We start from the raw sequence: 21029 nt of genomic DNA on the forward strand, positions 1-21029 counted from the left end.
TTAGCACAGGCTGCTCGTGGGTTACCCCACGGACACAAAAGTGACTGAAATAATAACTCGGGCTGTGATCCACCTTTCCACTGGCCATTCAGCCAGACCAGTCCCTGGGAGCAGTGCCTCCAGCTCTGCCATTCCCCTGAACTCCCACAGCACACACAGACCCGGGGAGGGCTCCAGCCTGCTGTGGGCCAGTGACAGCATCTGCACACGATGCACCTCGGCCAAGCTCAGCTGAAACCCGGGTTTTATCTGGATTACAAAGCATTCATCTGATGAGGAGCACACTGGATTCCCTCCCCAGTGTGTCAAATTCACGAATTTCCACCAGTACCAAGCAAGCCTCTGAACTAAGATGCAATCTTATTGCTGCCTTTCAGGCTCTTATTGGCATTCTGGATTTATTCCTACACAAAATCTTTCTTTACTTTTAATGTATGGTTTGGTATAGGCTGCTATGAGAGGCTTTTAGAGAATCCAATGAATCTTTTGCTGCAGTCTGTGCTACTTCAATCAGCTCACATTAAAACATGATTGTTATAAGGGTGAAAGGAATTAATATGGTAAAGTTCTGTGTACCACATTAAGCTAAAGAATATTTGGCAGATGTGTATTTATAGCAGAATTACACAGACATATAAATTCCTTGCACAATGAAATGGTTGCACAATAAAATGTCTGCACGTTCAGTACACTGCTGTTCTGTTCCATTTATGCAATGATTTGTAGTTTCTAAAAGTTGTTAGGCATTCTAAAAGCCAACGGGATTACAATCTATCTTAAAATTTACTGCTTTCAGTGAAGTAGCAGAGCACTCAGGCTTTGAAGTCATGGACTGCAAAGGCTGTTTATTCCACACAAAGTGTTCCAGGATATTGTAGGGACGGAGATAGAAGGGCTGCAGTAGAACAGACTGCTAAACAGCTCAAATATTAATTCATTAGCTCCCCAAGTTGTGTTCAGAGAGCATACAGAATGAAATAAAATGAGGGATTGGGGAAAAAAAGAACGGGTAAAAAGAGTCCAGGGATGTGGCTGAACTGCAGAACAGCCCTCTGACATTCTGAGCCTGGGAGTTGTGGGAATGGAAGATGAACGTGAACAAATGCATTTATAAAGTAGATTTCTTAATACATATCATTAAGGCTATTTCATTTCCCTGCACTTACACACGCAAAAAGAGGGTAAAGGCAAGAAGAGTTTTAAGGAGAAAATACTGGAACGAGAAAGGGAAGAGGAAAAGCAGCTTTGTAGATGAATATTTTCCCTCCATTAACCTGCCTAAACACCATGGATTGCCTCCCCAAGTTTAATGATGATCAAAAAAGTCACACTCTTGCTTCTACTACTGCTTCTTCCATATATTCCTTGAATCTTGCAGAGAACAAACGTGTTCACACTGGTGGATGTACCCAAATACCCAAGAATGTAAGTCCAGAAAAGCAAATACTCATTTCTAAAGCCACTACGATGAGATTTCTGCTCCGAGGCAGCGGAGCTGCATTTCTCCACTGAGGTGGAAGGCTCCATGAAGGTTTGTGTGTGTGGCTGTGAGCACTGATTTAACACCTGCACACCTGCAGGCCTTCTCTCGCTGGCTTTGCTTTGGTTCTGCACAGGTTACATAAAAGGTTTGGATATTACCTGCAAGGTAACCCCACAAAAGAGTGACCTTGGTGTCCTTTTGATTGGGGCAAGCTTGGAGTAACGTGCATTGCAGGTGGATTTGTTTAGAATAGTTTGTTCTATCCTGAAAACTCCTGTGGCAAATGACCTTGCCCCTGGTACCCTTCCTGTCCACGTGGCCTGGATCTGCAGGTGCAAGGGGAGAGCTCAGGAGAAAGCAGAGCTGCCTCCAGCCCCAGCCTGACTCCAACTGCAAAGAAACCTGAGAAGGTCAGGTTTCAGCAAGCAGCTCTCATTTCTTAGAGCCCAAACCCAAAAATTTACCTGAAGAAACAGAAATCAAGATCTAGAGGGAGAGAACCTAAAATTCAAGTGATGTATTTTAGCCAGAGCATTTTTCCTCTCTGAAAGTGAATGATTAGCTCTAAATGAGGCATAGTCTTCACAGGGTGATGTTCCATACCCAGCAGCCATGAACACTAACAAGACATCCAGTTGACATTAAGAATGTTGCTGGCTTCTGTAATTTGGGCATCTGTGTGTTAGGAACTGAGCTGACAGGCCAAATCCCACTCTGTGTTTCACTGAGAACACCAGAAGAAATCTCTGTGCTGACAAATGTCTGGTTGGAATCCACGAGCTGGCTGGTAAACATCCCCCGACCTCTCAGAATCCAAATAATAAAATTCTAGTGCTTTGCAATGCCAACCCCCGAATCCTTTAATAAAAAGCTTCTTCCCAACGTGGATTGTGTATTGGAGATGTCCTTCCAGTGTAATGAAACGATCCAGAATATATGATGGAGCTGAACCAACCACCCTGCACGTTCAAAGGCAGCAGCTGCACAACCAAGACCCTCAGTAAACCCCTGCCTCTGGTGATAGGGCTGGGTTTTGTTGGTTTTATTTTATGGTGGTTTTTTTGGGTTTTTTGGTTTTTTTTTGTTTTGTTTGTTTTTTGTTTGGTTGGTTGTTTTTTTTTTTGTTTTTTGTTTTTTTGTTAAAGAGCTCATCTCTCTGTCAGCAATTCCCATGCAGGTGATTCCTTCTGGGCCAGAAGGAGGCTGTGCAGCATGTGCTGCTGCTGTGCATACAGGAGGGAAAATGCAGGAGCTGAAGAGCAGAACAGCTACCAAGAGCATCTGGGACTCCTGCAGGATGTGCACTGAGGTTCCTGTGCTGGACGTGGCAGCTACAGGAAGTTTTTTTGCTCTGTCTCACATTTCAAGATTCACCATATCAAGCCACAGACAATTTTCTTCCTCTTGCAGGAAACTGGGCCAAGCTACAGCAGCAGGGAACAGTCTGCTCACAGAACCCTCTGCATGGCACAGCACCAGCCAGAAGGAAACCTCTTCCCTGCTAGAGAGAGATTTGCTTCTTGTGCTGCAACAGAAGAGCAACTCCCAGCCCTATAAAGAAACCAACTTCAAGCAGGAGACTGAAAGAGAAGTGCCATCAAAAGGCAGTTTGATGGGAGAGGCTTCTGGTTCCTCACTAGTACACAGCTCCTCTCCAGCCAAAGCAGCACAGATGCTCAGAGCAGTTGCCTTCGTGGAAATTTGTCTGAAAGAAATAATTATTTGCCAGCATACTGCTCCTTCTCAGAAGCACACAGAAGCCATGAAAAATGCTTGGATGGACGAAACTTTCAACAAGAAAAGCCAGTCTGCACCAAACAATGCCATGTGCAGGGACAAGGGCTGTGATTCCTGTGGGTATCCTGCCTGAATTCCCAGCACAGTGACCACTTCCATACCTTCTAGAAGGAGCCAGCATTACAGAATTGTTCCAGGAATACTGACACAAAATTGATAAGTCAGATCTCTTCATCAAGTATTTCATAACTGCCACAAAAATCCAAACAAAATCTGTTATTTACCTCTTTCAAAATTATACAAAGTTATTATTGTGGTGTCTTAGGGGTGAAGGAATTTAATGAAGACCCAAAAGTTCAAGATTTGCCAGTGACTCTATCGAGAGACACAAACAATAAAGTATTTTTCTAACAAGCTCCCTGGATGATCTGCAGAGAAGAAGTGGTGTAAAAGCTGCCTGCTCAGTTGTCCAGACCATTCTAAAATCCACACCAATTTTCACCGTAACAACAACAAAAAAAAGAAATCCAGTGAGTCTGGTTCCCTTAGCAACCAGGAAAGTATTATCTACGTTATTGATATTAACATTATTTACAGTGCCCTAGAACTAAGAGACACCTATTCACAAAGAGCACACGCATTCCTCATTACACAACTTGCTAGCTTGGAAAATTCTGTGATGTTTCTGTTTAAGTCTAGCATTCCCAGCAGCTCTTCCCTGCAGACCCTCCATCCTGCTTTTTTTTGTGCCAAAAGTCATCTCCTTTTTGTTCCTTTTTGTTCCTGAGTGCAGTGGCTTTCACAGAGAGCAGCACCCAGCCCCGAGGTGCTCCATGAGTGGATCTCCTCCTGCCCTCGGCTGTGCTGTCCCCACCGAGCTGAGAGGGGCTCATTTCAGCCACCCCTGACTGCAGGGCTTCTGTACAGCCTCGTCTCAGCAGGGTGAAAGTGCTCCTGGCTCCCGGGGGTTTGTGGATTAGCCCTGCTGGGGTGTGAGGCAGGCACCCAGCTCAGAGGGAGACCCTTCTCCAGGCTGCTGGCTCACGCACATCAAGAAGCAGCAAGCACTTGCCACCACTTCTTCATTTCCCATCTGTGGCTTTAGACACCTATCACACGGCCGCCCCAACTGCAAAAATAATGGATTTCATTGCCTGCACAAGGCTTTTACAGTGGTGAAGAATGTCACCTCCTTGGTTGCCACAAACTTTCAGCAAAAACGGGTGAAGCCCAGGGCTGAGGGGGAAGCCCTCTAACAGGCTGCACACCATCAGTCAGCGTCAGCAGCTGCGTGCAGCCAAACACCCCGAGCAGGAAATGCTGGAAAGTGTTGAGCTCAGAGGAAAAACACGGATTGGAATGTCACTTAAAAGAAACATGTGATTGCCTCCCTGAACAACCAGAATATTACATCATGCCATGTTTGCATCACTTCAGCTGCCCCGCTCTGAGGTACGGAGCAGGGATTCCCTGCACAGAATTCCTGCTGGACTTCTCCATTTCCCACATGGACATGTGAAGGAAGAACTGAAGAAAGCTTTTCCCAACGTCCAGAATTAAAAGATGCACTGAAACCCGGATGGAAGCTCAGGGGTTGAAATGAAGTTCTCTGTTTCTCTGTTTGTCTATTGCTTCCAATTCTCAATTGCACATAACTTTGAGCGAAATGTAAAAATACAGCTCCAGCAGCACGAGCCCACAGCGATTATATCCCTCACTACAAACTGCAAGCACATCACAAATAAAAATCAGCAGCCTGATTCCATTAGTTATCAACAGAACCTTGCTACCAAAAGGGTTATAAACAGAGAACTTCAAAAGAGTGAAAAAAACCATTATGTTAATCATGTGTTCTTATTGAACAATTAAAATCAGAATCAGGATGACACTGAGAGCTAAACCCCCTACACAGGGAACAATTAACCAAAGCTTGAACTGGTGTACTGTGAGATTCTCTTGCCAAGGGTCATTTCAGATGAATAAAAGGTTTTATAAATAGGATGTGAAACTGAGGAAATTTAAAAAATAGAACAGCTCTTCAAGCATCTTTTACATGAAAAGTGCTTTTCGCCTTAATGATTAAAATTTTATTTATAACCAATTCGAGATACTTGTGTGGTTATATCTGCTGCTTAGCTGCTCCTCACTACTGATGTTAAAAACTGTTCTCCTTGGTGCACTTTGAAGAGATGAGTTTAAGGAGACAGGAGGAGACTCAAGTGCTCAACAGCAGATTCGTAGGCGTGTGCTGAAAGTGGGCCAAGGCATAGCAGTGCTCTGATCAGAGGGGTAAAAGTGACTTTTGGGAGGGAAGGATGGCTTGGAATGAGTGTAACCAGCCCCACACCGACCAGGAGCCATCAACAGCCAGGGCAGGGCTCACCAGCCCCCGGGCACTGGGGGGCAAAGCAGCTCCCTCTGCTCAGGTGTCATTCCAGCTGCACGAGAAGAACCTTCCCAGAGCAGCTCCAGGAGCCCAAACCACCTCACTCATGAAGAAATGGATGGGAAATCAGCCCTCCTGTGCTCTGTGTGCTGGCCAGATGCACATCCCCAGCTCAATACTGCACACCCAGCTCAGCTGGCCTGGCAGCACTCCCCGGATGGGAATGCCCAGAGAGGGCATCAGCATCACCCCTCAGCAGAATGAGAGCACCTTTCTCGTCAAAGGCACCACTAGGACAAACTCCCCCACCCCACCAGACAGGAGCCCTGCTAAAGGCAGGTTTCCTTGTGCATTCTCTCCCCAAAAATACACTTATTATTTTCTCCTTTAACTCCGTTTAAAAGAAAGAAAAAAATAATCTTCCCATTCAGAGAAACGTCAGAAAATGGGCAAATTACCCAGGAATGCCAAGTCCCATACTTTAATAGCTCTTTAAAATACTTGTCGTCTCCAGAGAGTTTGCAGTGTTTTCAGCTTGTTATTTCAAAGTCACTAGAAATTAAACGGTTAAGCACTTAAAAAACCCAAACAAACAAAGAAATACCTTCCAAAAAGCACTCCAGAAAACAGTAAGAAAAACATTCCTAAATTCTCTGAATCTGTTTGTAACTGAATGGCTTTATGAAGTGGAGCTGGCTCACATTTTTTCCAACAGCCCTAGGCTACATAGATGCTTTTACACATAAGTGTTTTTCTGCAACCTTATTTACTTTCCAACAAAAATGCTGATTTCACACCTGACAGAGTGTATTTATAATAATTCAGTAAAAGAAGAACTAAAAGGGAGTCTGTTTAGTTCCTGCTCTCATTTGATTCCCTTCACTGGCACTTAACACATCCAAACACATCCAGCAGTGGGGTTTTTTTGTGTTCTGGCATTTTATTTTTTTTTTCCTTTTGCACATTGGTTAAACACATCTCTCATCATCATCATCTAAATCAGGGCTATGTCAGGATCCCTGAATTCCTACAGAGCATAATGCCATAAAGCATGTTTCAAGGTGCACTTCAGTACAACTCTTGAGGAGGTGACAGGAAAAGCAAAAAGAGAGAGAGAAAAGGTGTGAACCTAATGTTTTTTACTGCTAATCCTAAATTAAATATAGATAGTGTTGGGAAACTGCCTGAATGTCCTCCTCCCTCCTTTAAAAAAAATCTGAATTAAAAAAGCAAAAAACAAACCCATTGAACTCGAAAGTTTACAGAGGAAAATTCCAATCTCTCTTCCACCTACACAGAACGAACAAATGAACAAATAAAGCTTAAATATTCTAACTCATAAGCTTATCATCTCTGTTTTTTTTAAAAAATGCTGGGTTTATTTACTTTGGGGGGCAGAAGATGGCTTGGTTTTTTTCTAGGTAACCTCTGCCTTGCAAGAGCTGAGCCAGATGGATCAGCAGCAGTGCAAAGAGCTGTCTGTAGTAAACAATCCCAGGCTCAGCCTTTTCACCCAGCCCACCTTGAACGCCCAGAACTCACACGTGCTCTACATCAACACCCTGGCAGATATTTCAGCTTCTGCGTTTAGCCTCGTCCTTCAAATGGAAGCTAAAGGGGCAGCTTTACAATCTGAAAAACAAGGTGCTTGAGCACTAACAGCTCCGCTGGAGCAGCCCCAGAAGGCCTGCAATAATTCTGCACATGCTTTTGTGCAGTTATTGGATATCCTTTCTGGAGAGGAATGCTTGACAAGGGACACGGCTTGTGTTTCCACTGCCTTCAGCAGTTTGATTTAGGGCTTGCTGGAAAGCACAGCAAAGGCACTGTGGGTTTCTCAGCTGGGCTGGGCTTTACTCCCAGCAGCAGCCAGGTGATCCTTTACCTGCTGTGGCTGCTCTGGGACGCTCTCAGGGATCTACAGCAGAGAGGTGACACTGCACTGAGCCAAAAAGGAACAGAATATGGTAATTCTGACATAAAGGTGCAGAATTCACCTACAGCAGGAGTAAAAACATTACACATAACCACAAACTCCACCTTCTACATGCTTAGCTCCAACCTGCTTTTACAGGAAATTATTTACAAAATCACGGGGTATAAACAAGACCTGCTCAGGGAACCACTGCCCATGGGTAAGCATCCCAAAGGACAGAGCAGCCTGAAGGATTTCCAGCAAATCTAAATGAAAACCCAACACTTCACAGCTGAAATGACCTCTCAGTACCAAAGAATATGTATATACACGTTTTCTATATAGAGAATATACGCTCTGCACCAGAGAATGGGGCTGTGGGGTGCTTTAGAGCTCCGTGTGTGTCTGTCAGGGCCAGCAGATCCCAGCAGTGCCAGGGAACAGCAGCAATGTTCCCCCTCACGTTCCTCACCTGGGGGCTCCAAGGGTCTCACATCCTGGAGCAGGGACTCACGGATGTGATGCTGCCTAAGCACTCATGAACAAAATCACAGGGAAATCACCAAACCAAACTGGGAATGCAGAAACCACAGGCAGGGCCCAGTGAGCACCCCAGGGCTGTCCCAGGAACACATCACAGCCTGCCAGGCATGAGCCACCTGAATCCCTCACGAGCCATGAATCACACCTGGACCATGAATCACACCTGGACCAAGAACCACTCATGGATCATGAATCACTCATGAACCAAGTGAATCTCTCATGAACCATGAATCACACCTGGATCATGAATCACATATGGATCATGAATCACTCATGAACCAAGTTAATCCCTCATGGACCATGAATCACACATGGACCAATTGAATCCCTCATGAGCCATGAATCACACCTGGACCATGAATCACACATGGACCATGAATCACATATGGATCATGAATCACATATGGATCATGAATCACTCATGAACCAAGTTAATCCCTCATGAGCCATGAATCACACCTGGATCAAGAATCACACCTGGACCATGAATCCCTCATGAACCATGAATCACACATGGACCAAGAGAATTCCTCATGAGCCATGAATCACTCATGAACCAAGAATCACACATGAACCAAGTGAATCCCTCATGAATCATGAATCCCACACGAATCAAGTGACTCACACATGAAGCAAGAATCACACATGAATCAGGAATCACCCTTCCATAAGCTGTGACCTGCTGCACTGCCCCTGCTCTGTCCACTCCCAAACAGCCTCACCCCCCATTTGTCTGCACCCCATGGAATCAGTGCTGCCCACCCAGAGAAGACTCACAGACAGAACATGGATTTCCTGGCACTCCTCAACCCTCTTTCTTCAAGTCCAGCTGCCTTACATAACTTCAGGGAAAACAGACTGACAAAAGAGAACAGAATCCCAAAATAACCACCATGACACAGCCTTCTTTTTAAACATTAACTTCTAATAACTCTGTGCACTATGGCAAACATTAATCTTGTTCTCTGAAACCTATTTTTCGGAAATATGTTTATATCCAGGCTGAAACTCGGTATAAACTTAAGCTGGCTGCAATTGAAAAAAAATTAATTAAAGCCAAAAAATGGAGTCTCAGAAATACTGCATCAGCCTTTGTAATGAGAGCAAAGTGGCTGAAAGATTCTGCAAGCTGTATCTGATCCAGTTTGAATTTATTGGCAGAATCTTACAGTCAAGAGACTAAGCTACTTTAGAATATAGAATTAAATGGTTGGTTTTATTTAATATCCACATAATACTACTTTGAAAAGAAATCCTTTATTCTATTGCCACTAGAACAAGGGAAATGTAGATTTTTCTCTACTGCCTGTCAAGGGTTTTTTTTTTTCTTTTTTTCTTACGTACATGTGCTGTGTGAAATTCAGCAATTTCATTTCACAGGGTGTCTTTGGCATTAGCCACAGTGTAATGGAACTGGAACTACTGAAGTTCATCTGATTTCACACCTAACCCATGCAGCCTCACAAATTAGACATCACCTCAATAAAAAGAGGCGTAAATTGCCCAAGTTTTTCTGGAAACAAAGCTCATATTCCCTGGAGCTTCCTGATCAAGACAAGGCTGCCAATGAACCCAGCTTGTGTGTATGCTTTGTGGTAAAATGTCCACATAGAACCATAAGATTTTTATGTTGTTTGAGAGGTTTCTGGGTCAAGCTGTGGTTTGGAGTTTTTTTTGTTTCTCCTCAGAAAACACTGTATAATGATGGCATTGCAAAACCATATTTCATGCACAACTTCTGTCTCAATATTGTGGAAAAGCAACATTGAGACTTTCAAATGAGGAACAAGAGCTTCCATTCATCAACAAATGTGAAGAAACAGATTTGGAGGAACTACAGAGGAGTGATGACTAAAACCAGCAGCTTTAAAAGCTTCACAGCTTCATCTAGAGCACCACTGCACTCTGCATTTTGTGACCCTGACCTCATGCTCCTACCAACTGCTGCCACAAACCCCAAACCATTCCCACCTGGTTTTTTGTTCACTTTGCAGCCTTCCCCAGCTCTAAAGATACATCCACTGTCCCTGCTCCTGAATCCTTGTGCTCTGTGCCTCGCCCAGAAATGCAGCTCCCAGCAGGGGCTCCATCCCTGGGCAGGGTTCTGCAGGGCTGCAGGAGCACAGAGGCTGAAAGCTCATCCCCACTGGAAGCAAACAACTCCTCCTTGCTCAGCTGCCCGTGGTGGCTCAGCCCTTCAAGCTCAACAGAGAAACCCTCCAATGATTCCTGTTTATTTCAGGTAAAATGCTCTGCGTAGTCTGGCATCATAAAACCAGAACTGATTTGAAGGAAACAGAGGTTCTGGCAGAAAACTGGAAGGAGGCAGCTCTGCACTGCTCATCTCTTGTTGATGATGGAGAATTTGGCAGTGTGTTTCTGGAACAGGAGAAGCAGGGGAATGAATTCTGTCACAGCCACTCTGGCTGCTGAAGGAGCTTCAGAAGGCAGCTTGGGGCAGGGGGGCAAAGCCCCAAAACACACAGAGCACTTTTCACCGTGAGGATGAAAGAGAAGAGCATCCAGGGCCATCAGAACATATTAATGTAAAGGAAAGATGTCTCGGGGGGAGCTCTGCTAGAAGGATGTTCACTGCATATATCTTTAATTACAAGCTGGAGTACATTTTATCCTTTAGCCACAATTTATATTCCTTTTATCACCTCCGTTGTGAAACACCAACGTGCTTTCCCACTTTCATGTAGAATCCACACCATTAGACACCCAGCGCTGTCATTCCCTTCCTCTGCAACTCCCTTTTCCCTGAGCAGTCAATCACACCAGCAGACACAGAGAGGTGCAGCCTGATGCACAGCTCACCTCTGCCATTTCACACCTGCAAAGACAACTTCCAGGAGAAAGAATCATACATCAGTAGGTAGGGGGAGAAAGAAAAGAAAAAAGAGAAGGAAGTGTATTTATTCTCTTACATCTCTTAAGATGCACATCTTACTCCCCTCACTTGTTTCAGCCTTCATTTCTGCCTGCAAGAGAGAGCAGCTTCACTTCATCACCCACCCAAGGCAAAAGCAGCAAGTTCTTTATTTCAGCACCTTTTGGTGGCTCCCAGCAGCCACTGTTTGCCCTGGCAGCCTGCTCAGTGACAAGAATCCCCCAAGAAATGTCACAGAACCCATTGTGACATTCCTGCTCTGTCCTGGAGCGCAAGCAGCTCCAGCAGCCAGGAATTATGGATGCATGCAGTGGTTACCCACCAGAGCCTCCCTCTTTTACAACAGAAGGTAACAGCACATCCTCCTCCTGAAAAGCTGATCCTCTATTTGTATCAGTATTTTTATTTGTATCAGTATTTTTATTTGTATCAGTGTTTTTCTCTTCTAAATCACAAAGAGAGGAACTTCACAGCAATGGAAAATAACATTCTGGATAAAGATCCAGTGTCACTTTGAGACTTGAAACTCTGCATTCCATGCAAACAAAGTTTAGTTTCTCTCAATTTGCAATCAACTATTTAAACTGATACTGAAGCACATTGATGAATTTAATTAGGCAGACAGCTTACAGCCTGAAGTTATTAGAAGCACACACTTTCATGCCCTAGGTGACATATTCACTGTTTTTATTACCATTGTATGATAATTTCTTTTTTCTATTTTTTGTACAAAGCTCTCTCTGGACTAAGTAATTGGTAGTTGTTCATGCATGTTTTAATAGCCTCTGAAAAAAGGTTTCCCAACAAATGCTATCTAGTAGGAAAGACTACTTGAACTGCATTTATTCCTATGGCAGATTTCCCTCGTTGGCCAATTAATTACAAAGCATGAGAATCTTCTTGAAGTCACTTGGAAAAAGAAACAAAATCAACACATAACCTACAACTTATGGTTCATTGTTCCTATCTTGAACTGGCCCGACTCCGTTTACACAGAACTGCTAAAAACTTGGTATTTAATATTTCTGGCACAAGACATCAAAAGCAGCACACCAGGCTCCATTTCTACCTGCTGACCTCCCCCTTTCATCCACCGTGGGTCACAGAATTAAAGCAGTGTCACAGGAGGGTCACACAGTGTGCCTGGGAGCAGTTTATATTGTTCTGCACGTGCAGTTTGCATTGTTCTGGACGTGCAGTTTGCATTGCTCTGTACGTGCAGTTTGCATTGTTCTGGATGTGCAGTTTATATTGTTCTGTATGTGCAGTTTATATTGTTCTGTATGTGCAGTTTGCATTGTTCTGTACGTGCAGTTTGCATTGTGCATGTGCAGTTTATATTTTTCTCTGGGAGCAGTTTATAGTGTTCTGTATATGCAGTTTACATTGTTCTATATGTGCAGTTTATACTGTCTGTACATGCAGTTTACATTGTTCCATATCTGCTGTTTATATTGTTCTGTGTGTGCAGGTTAAATTGTTCTGTATATGTACTTTATACCCTTCTATATGTGCAGCTTATATTTTTCTGTACGTGCAGTTTATACTGTCTGTATGTGCAGTTTACATTGTCCTGTATATCCAGTTTATATTCTATATGTGCTGTTTATATTGTTCTGTGTCTGCAGTTTATATTGTTCTGTATATTCATGTTATACTGTTCTGTATGTGCAGTTTACATTGCTCTATATGTGATTAAATTGTTCTATATGTGCAGTTTACATTGCTCTATATGTGACGTTGACATTATTTTATATGTGATGTTTACATTGTTTTATATGTGATGTTTACACTGCTCTATATGTACCGTTTACATTGTTCTATATGTGACATTTACATTGTTCTGTGTGCACAGTTTACATTGCTCTGTATGTGATGTTTACATTGCTCTGTATGTGATGTTTATATTGTTCTGTATGTGCTGTTTATATTGTTCTATATGTGCTGTTTATGTTGTTCTGTATGTGATGTTTACATTGCTCTGTATGTGATGTTTATGTTCTGTGTGTGCTGGGCTCACAGAAACCCCAACTGCCAGAGGAGGTTACAAACCAGCACAACAAATCAAACGGCATTCTCAGGAACTCACAGAGCTCTTGCAACAACAACAACAACAACAAAAAAACCCCAAAAAACCAAAACCAACCAAACAAACAAAAACAAAAACCCCCAAAAGAACACCAAAAACAACCACCAAAAAAACCCCCAAAAAACCATCAGTGACTGCAGTGCAAACACAAAGTGTTTTGGGAATAGAGCACAGCACTCGACTGGGATGCAGGGAGCCCCTTCCTGCTGGATGGCTGGAGCCCCTTCCTGCTGGATGGCTGGAGCCCCTTCCTGCTGGATGGCTGGAGCCCCTTCCTGCTGGATGGCTGGAGCCCCTTCCTGCTGGATGGCTGGAGCCCCTTTCTGCTGGATGGCTGGAGCCCCTTTCTGCTGGATGGCTGGAGCCCCTTCCTGCTGGATGGCTGGAGCCCCTTTCTGCTGGATGGCTGGAGCCCCTTTCTGCTGGATGGCTGGAGCCCCTTTCTGCTGGATGGCTGGAGCCACGCGCTCTGCCATGGCAGCTCTGCTGAACTCTCCCACTGGCAGTTTCTGCACACAGATGTCACAGAAACCATGGCAAGGAATCAGGCGCAGCAAGAGCCTTTAGAGCTGACCCCAGCCCTGCAGGGTCAGACAAGCCAGGTGCCACTGCAGCCACCAGGGCTGGCACTGTCAGTGCAGGCCTTCAACCCCTGTCACCGCCTTTGGTAATGTGGGAGTGGAATTGGCAGCAGCGTGTGAAGTTCAGGCTTTACAGCAACGCCAGGCACTGCATGCACAGGGAACAATTCTCCATTTGTGCAGCCCAGCAGAGGGTTCTGCGTCCCTGCTGTTTAGTTCTACCCCAACACCCCATAAATTCTGCAGCTGCCAGGGTCGGGGTGAGGAGCAGAGCACCAGAGAAAGTGCTCAGCAACCCAACAGCCATCAGAGGCATTTGGTTTGGATTAGCCACAATTCCAATCCACCTGCAAAACCAGAATTCAGACCTGTAGAACTGTAATGAAAATGTTCCAAGACACAAGCACAAGCACCCAAGAAATGACAACAGGACATGAATCCAAGCATGATTTGTGATTTTGCTCTACTTGTGAACAGCATTTCTTTTGGTCCGTGCTCTTTGTGGAGCTTTCTGGAACTCCTCAAGGAGAGACTGCTTCTAAAAAGAGAAAATTAATACCTATTCTTAAATTACAATACACTACTATAAAGTAGTTTGTTGAAATTTAAGGATGTGGAAAAGATAGCACTATATTAATACAACAAACTTAGCAAACCAAGACAGAAAAAAATCATTGGTGAAAACTCACTTGCACTTTCATGTTTCAGCAGCACTAACAATTGATGAGCAACTTTAGGATGGCCCTAAGGGGGAAGAAAGTGCCAGTTGTGCAGAGCTTTTCTGGCTGTGTGTGCTGTGACACTGCCTGGCCTGACACAGCATCAGGAGAAGGTTTCCAGCAGGAATTCACAGGATACACCCATAAAACACAGGCTTGGACTAAATGTCCTGTCCCAACCTATTGCTTCTCATTCCAGGGCCTACAGAAACAATACCCAGAGCTTAACAAGCTGTTTCCAAAAACCCAACAAGCTAAAACACGAGGAGTGACCCAAGTGAAGCTGAAAATAGGGAATTAAATGCCTGTTTGAGTATGGCAGTCAATCAAGATCATGGAAATAGGCAACTTTCTAAGCATGACTGCCCTCTTTCTTGTCCTTTTCTTCTGTGACTGTGGTGAAATTCTGAAATAATCTGTTTGTTTTCTGGTGCAAACAGATGTGGTTGCATTCATTTTACTTCCCCATCCTGTTCAATTAATCTATTCTGCCCCTGAATTTTTAGCAGCACATTTTTTCCTGCTCAGCACAGAAAGCACAGAAGCTTCAGGGATGAGTGGAAAAGAATGTTAGTTTGTTATGGTTTTTTGAAGTTAATAATTCTATTTCTTCAGTAACAAACAAAGCAGCGCTCAGGAAAATTAGTAAAGGAAACATCCCAGAAATAAATGAAATAAATTAGTCTAGAAGAGGTTGACACTGTCAGTGAGCTTAAACAAATGGCAGCAGTTAATCCCAGGAAATCAGTCCTTTTCCATGGGCACCATGAAGAGCACGCAGAACATGCTGCTGGAGACTGTTCCCTTGACAATGCACTCCAAAATCATATATCAGAGATAATACTGTTATTATGAAATTTTTTATCAACAACTAAAAATCAATAATCTGTGATCACTCAAGCTTGCTGTAATGTGAGTCATACAGTATATCAGAGGAGAAAATCTATAGTAAACTTTGCAGTATTATGATTATTTTTGGAAGGAGAAAAGGATATAAATGATAACTGAAATAGTTTCCAACTCTAAACCAGAAAGTGATGCACAGTTTGCTGATAAAGGTACCCAAAAAATTGTCCCTGGTGCCTGAAAAACTACACTGGGTGTAAATCCATCAAATAATGAGTCAGACTGGCTCCTTTCTGTGTGCAGGCAGTGCTGTGGGTCTTCTCCCCTGGGGATTTCCAGGGTCTATCTCCCACCCAACAGGGTTAACTCTGATCTGAAGAGAACATTCTGGATTCCCAGGCCAGCAGCACCCAGATCTCTGCAGATGTGCTGCCCAGGGCAGAGCTGCTCCCTGCAGAGCACCCAGCTCATTCCAGCTGGGACGAGGCTGCACTTGGCCCTTGGTTCCCCCTGGAGAACAAAGCCTGGCTCTAATCCTGTTCATCCTGGGAATCCAAGTCTCTTCTCAGAGCAGCACACAACCCATAGGAAGGCTCAGAACTGCCACAAATACTCACCATAAACCACAGAAACACAATGTAGGCTCTCCCTGAAAGAAACAAACCCAAAACATTGTCCAGCCTGAACACTGTCTGAGGTTCAACACATAATAAAGCCAATTATCCTGCCATGACTAACACTTGCATTTTGCCATGGATTTGTTCTTCCTATTTCACACAGGGCCTTACTGTACCCTTTTAAATCTGTATTTCTCCACTCCTCAGTGGAGACCGTGGAAGTGGACAAAGGCTCAGGATGTGTCCCAGTGTGTCTGGGGTTTTTGCACGGGACAGGACGGGACTGCTGGGGTTCACTCCTGGAGCTTTTACTGCAGCATCAGCCTCATGACACGGCTGAGACACAGGGAGATGGCCAAGCTCACACACAGCCAGCAGCAGCCAAAGATTTCTTTGTTACGCAGCATTTAAAAAACTTTCTAGCCACTAGCACCCACTAGCACATTGCTAGAGCCTACAGAGAGTTGTTCTAAAAGCACAGGTACTGCTGCCTCGCACCATGCTGGCATGTCTGCCTTCTGCTACAGCACACAATACACCATTATCCAGCTTCAAACCTTCCACTCTCTTGCTCAGCATATTTGCCTTCAGTCCTGAGATCTACCTTAGCCAAGCCCAAGACTCCAGCTCTTGTTTCATGCCCTTGCTTGCTGTACCCCTGTAACTTTTTCTGCCTGCAGACTTTGCAGCTGCAGCTAGCTCAGAGTTTTCTGCTCTTCCTGCTTTTACAGCTGTCAGGAAATCCTTTTAGCTGCACAATTTCCCACATCCCACCACTGGGGATGGGCTGCCTGCCCCAGGGGAGCTCCTGGGGTCCATCCCAGCTGCTCAGGGCACAGCATCCCTGGTGCCCCTGCCCAGGCAGAGCAGCACTGCCCCACACCTCACCAAACACTCAGTGTGTGGGATCCTCAGCAAAGGAACACTTCCAAGTTAAAAACAAAAAAAAAAATTAAAAATTCTGGCAGCTAAGAGCTGCTTTTTAAGCGTTAATGAGTATGTTAATGACCCAAACCAAAATGAAGAAACCCATAACCCTAGACACTCATTAATTCTGTACAAAATATATTGGCCAGAAATCATTAATGTTGTGAGACGCTTCTGTAACTGGAGCGGTTTTAATCAACTCTCAAATCTTCTGTAATTATACACTCATGGCACAGGTTACTTTATTTATTTGGATTTCAACTGCATAAAAGAAGTACCCACCTCAGATGCTGGGTTATTACTGGAACAACAAATTACTACAGAGCTGAAACATCACTTCACTGACAAGGTAAGCCTAACTTCTAATGGACATGGATTCCATGCATCTGGAATACTCAGCTCTTTCCACAGCACAGTCCCCTCCAGAACACTGACACAGGCCTGGAAAGGCCCCAAAATCGGGTTCAGGGTGTTAGATGAGTTCTGTAATCCCTTGCACTCTCAGTGCTCATAAGAAGGTGTTCAGGTTTAAAAATCAGGGTAAGAAATCTTTGCCTGTCCATTTCCCCCCTCTGAACATTCCAGGTCACAGCTGTCTGTGTGAAACAAGAACGTTTTCCTTGAGATTTGCCTGAGCCATTCCCTGCCCCGTCCCCACTCCTGCCCTCTTGGATCCAGTAAAGCTCTGAGTTCAAGACAGGCTCTGGTCTGGATAACACACTAACAGAGCTGTTAGGCTAAAATCAAATTGCAAAGCAAAATCAATGCAACTTTTAGTTCTTGGTGCAGATCCAGAAGTCTAACCAAGGAGAGATCTGGCTGGCAGGATTCTGGCTCGCTCTCCTGATCTCAACACAGCCTTTTGAGAGACGTGAACTGAAGAGGAAAAAAATCATCTCTGTAACTGTGAAGTGAACTGAATTTTCTCTGAAGTCACTGAGTCCATGTGAGATGTTGAAAGATGGTAGCTTCTCTTTCACAGTTTTAAACATGGAACTCACTTAAAAAGGCACATTAAAAAAAGGAAAACGTTACTATTAACATGCAAATCTGCAGCTTCAGAACTCCCAGGAAGGTAATGAAAACTCCCCTCTAATCATGCACAGCAACCCCAATTCAGGGGAAGTCAGGGATCTCGTTATCTCATTATTTGCATGCTGCAGATGAGGTTCCCCTCCCTGGCAGCCCACAGGAACCTGGGCCCCTTCACAGAAAGGAGAATTTTGATATTGATGACTGACAGCTATGGTTCTTGTCCAAACCACGAGCAAACACCCTGGCCCTCCTTGCAAGAGAATGCTTTTCTGACAGAATGCCTCTTTGAGAGGGAAGAGGATGGCTTCTTGGGGGAGACCTCCTTCTCATCGTTCTTCTTTTAGCTCCCCATGTGACAAACCAGGAGCAGGGATTTTTTTTACAAGGACTGATCCTAACAAACACTCGAGGAAAACGAAATCACGGAATTTAAATTCAGTTGGTCCAGTAAATACAGGCTTTGGGGAGATACCCATCACTTCTGTCAGTTTGTCCCTCCAGGATAAATGCTAAATATCAGCGTTAAGAGAGACAGAGACAAACCCCAAGACATAACCAGAGCTTTCCAGCCCAGCATTTCCCCAAGGAAAAAGTCAAGGTCTTCCGTAATTGCTGTAATTGTTTTTGATGTTGGGTAAGTTAAGTGATATAAACAGGACACAAAAATGTTGCATTTCAGTAGAAAAAAAATTCTCAGTGCGTGCCCTCCAGAAACAGAGCTGTGTTTCCAGCAGTCAGTCCTTCAGAAAGTGCTTGCTTGTTTTTCTCTCCAAAGGAGCATTTCCAAGGATGAGTTTGAAGCTGAAGCAGCACCTGGGCTGCAGAACGGAAGGATGGGCAGAGCATGAAGGGAGAAATCACCCTAAAAACACCTGAAAACACTCATCTAAGAAAAACATGCACTTTTCAGCATTTGGCTGACATTTGACATTTCTTTCTAGAAGCATCCTAAGGCAGGTGAGGTTTTTGTTCTGTGTCCAAAATTCTTGGCCTCAAAAAAAGGGGATAAATTGAAGGCAATGTGGGGAATGTGCAGCAATTAAAACCAAAACATAACCCTTGAAAGTAATCCAGTTTGGAAAAAAAAGAGACTAAGCTGACAAAATATTCATATTTTATAGCAAAGCTGAGTCTGCACAACCTCTGCTTGTGACACAACCCCAGGCTGGTGGAGGCCACTCCACACAGAGCCTGAACACACTCAGCTCAGAGGGTAACATCCACAGCAGGGCTCATCTGATTTAAATGTTTAAATATTGGGATATTTTAGTATTTTAACAGCGGCAGCCACCCTCAGCAGCAGAGCCAGGAGCCCTGAGCTGTTTGTTTCCCATCACCAGCAGCACAGGCAGGCAGCACGAGCCCCACGTGAGAGTGTTTTCTCATCTCTGCCATTTGTCTGCCCCGAGTGACCTGCTGTGCATTATTTGTGCCTTGTTTCTTCCACAGCATTCCCTCTTCCTGACACGCTGTCCCAGCGTTTACCAGGCTGTCAGCTCTGACATCCCAGCTTTTTATAATAAGAGGAAGGGCAGGGAATGGGTTTCCTTGCAGACAAAGCTGAGGAATTACCAGCAAACCCTCTGCACCCTCACAGCTTCTGAGAGTTTCTCTCAACTCCAGCACAGAGGCAGAGAACAGAACTGCTGCACAACAGCTGATGCTGCTTGTCTTTTTCAGGAGACAACCCCTTGACCCACTGAGGCTTCTGTGTTCCAAAGAAACTCCAGAACTGTGCTAATAGGAATTTTAACTCCTTAGTGCCTCCCTCAAAGAGAACAGGGATGGTGCACACCCAGGAGAGGTGCCTGATGAGCCATGCCTTCTAAGGACACAGAAATAAAACCCTACAAAAATAATAATATAAAAAAAAAAATTGAATAAGTGGCATAAAGGACAAAGGCAGTGAATATGACAGAATCATCCAGGTCCTCTGTCAGCTTGCCACAATGAGTAGAAGGGCTTGGGGGAAACACAAATAAATTCATTTCCAGGATACGTTATGGCACAGGGGCCGCGAATGTTGAAAATACACATTACTACCATTCAAAATATTCTAAATTTCTATAGCAATATTCAATATTTGAATATTCAAAGTTTCTATATCAATTGCATGTAAAGATTGATGTGGCAGGATGCCATTCTAACTTCAGAATCCTGAAAGGCAAGAAAAGGTGGGAAGATCCTGCCAAAGTTTCTATTTAAGTGTGATAACCTTATATCACCAATTCTCTTCCTTTTGCCGCAAGTCAAAAAAAAACCCCAACCAAACCAGCCCAACCAAACACAACCCCCCTGACACCTTCTGTGAAAAGATAAGGTTGTTCTTACTGCTTCAGTGTCTCTGAGTATGTGCCTGGCAGTGCACAGCCCCTGACTCAGCCCCTGGCATGCCTGCAGAGGCTGCCTGGAGCAGAGGCTGGGCACAGTTAAAGGATAAAGCAGGGATTTATTAAAAGGCCTTTAAAGGACACACCTTGGGCAGCACAAGAGCCCGGCCAGGGCTCCACCCAGGATGGATTCTGAATCAGGAGTTCTCACATTTTTGTAAGTTTTGGTCCATTGTCCATATTCCATATTGGGGTTCAGTGTCCAATTGCAGCTCCAGGTTCTGCAGTCCCACCCTCCCAGGTTGCTCTCTCTCCTCCATCCCCTGCTGTTTGCACTCTTTGGGCTGAAGCTGCAGCGCTGTCCTTGGTTCTGGGCTGGAAAAGGATTGTTCTGTGGGGCTGAGCTGTGAGAGAGCTGCTGGCACTGTGTGTGGAGTGCAGAGTCAGGAATGTATGAAAGCTCAGGCTGAAGCATCACTCCCAGCTCCTGTGGTCCCTCTGGCCAGCTCCAGCTGTGGGGTCTGAGGGGGCCCTGCTGGGCAGGACCTGCCCTGCCTGGGAGAGCCACGCTCACTTTGCTCCTCTCCCAAAGTGACTTCAATCTCCACTTCATGAATGTCTTCCCAGTGCTTCTCATTAACCTTCCTCCTGCACTGTCTTTCACAGTCAGTGCCTTGTTGATTCAGGGCCTGACCTGGCACACCGGTGTGCTCATGAATAACTTCTCCCCTGGGAGCAGCCAGCCTGCCTTCTGGACAGACTCTCCCAGAAGTGAAATTACTGACGTGGACGTGGTGAATGGGATGGGGGCTTTCTGTCTGTTCAGGCTCTTTCCTTTCTGACCTTCCGAGTCTGCTTCTGGCATCTTCTTCTTCATCCTCTCTTATTTTATTTGTGGCTTTCAGGCTTAGACCACAGTGAATAAATT

The sequence above is a fragment of the Motacilla alba genome, chromosome 4A, assembly GCF_015832195.1.
Source record: "Motacilla alba alba isolate MOTALB_02 chromosome 4A, Motacilla_alba_V1.0_pri, whole genome shotgun sequence".
Taxonomy (NCBI): Eukaryota; Metazoa; Chordata; class Aves; order Passeriformes; family Motacillidae; genus Motacilla; species Motacilla alba.